The sequence below is a fragment of the Gekko japonicus genome, unplaced genomic scaffold (assembly GCF_001447785.1).
Source record: "Gekko japonicus isolate JY-2015 unplaced genomic scaffold, Gekko_japonicus_V1.1 scaffold4459, whole genome shotgun sequence".
NCBI classification, from domain to species: Eukaryota; Metazoa; Chordata; class Lepidosauria; order Squamata; family Gekkonidae; genus Gekko; species Gekko japonicus.
Genome location: NW_015176107.1, coordinates 35801 through 36566, shown reverse-complemented (window position 1 = coordinate 36566; position 766 = coordinate 35801). Strand labels below are relative to the sequence as shown.

General features: G+C 46.1%; 1 pseudogene; it reads left to right on the top strand.

Annotated features, from left to right (window-relative positions):
* Window positions 1-370: 370 nt before the first annotated feature.
* Window positions 371-766, top strand: part of LOC107123512 — a 2691-nt pseudogene continuing 2295 nt past the window's right edge.

Sequence of the window (766 nt, the reverse complement as noted above, 5' to 3'; positions counted from 1 at the left end):
TTTCCCCCAATGAAGTCACCTCCTCTCAACAACCTTTGTTTGACCATTGCTTTTAATAACTTGACCTTCACTTCCTCAGCCTATCTGGAAGAGAATGACCACTTCCGCAGTAGTGAAACTCCACGCATTGACATTTTTAAAACTGCATGTTATGTGAAATCTTCCGCAGTAGATTTTTCTTCACCAAGCGCAAACCTGAAGTTTTCTCCTTCTTATCCCACATGTTCGGAATCTCCATTTAGCTAGTTCCAAAAACATGGGGTAAGGAGAAAACTTTGAGTTTGCACCTGGTGGGGAAAAATCTACTGCGAAAAATTTCACATAATGCACAGTTTTTAAAAACAATGCAGGGAATTTCACTATTGTGGAAATGGTCAGTGAGGCAAAAACCTTGGCTGCAGACCCAGAAAAAGTTCCTGTGAATGGATTTGAAGAAGCAATATCTGTAGGGGAAGAGGCAGGCCATTCAGAAACAACAGAGAAGCAGCTGATGCTAGAAGATGTGTCAGAAGACGAAAGCCACCACTCTGAGCCAGAGATCACTTATGAAGCTGCAGAGGAGATGGGGGAGGAGGAGATGGACATGGCTGAACAGGAGGAGGATCCCACAAGTGAGGAAGCAGATAAACAGAATGACCTGGGAGAGCCAGGGGTCTTGAGAGCTGAGCGTGGTCAGTTTGCCTCGGAGGCAAGATGGTCTCCGAGGCTAGGCCTCTTCCACACGGCCTCTTTGTTAGGCTTGTCTGACTGACACACCCCTTCTGCT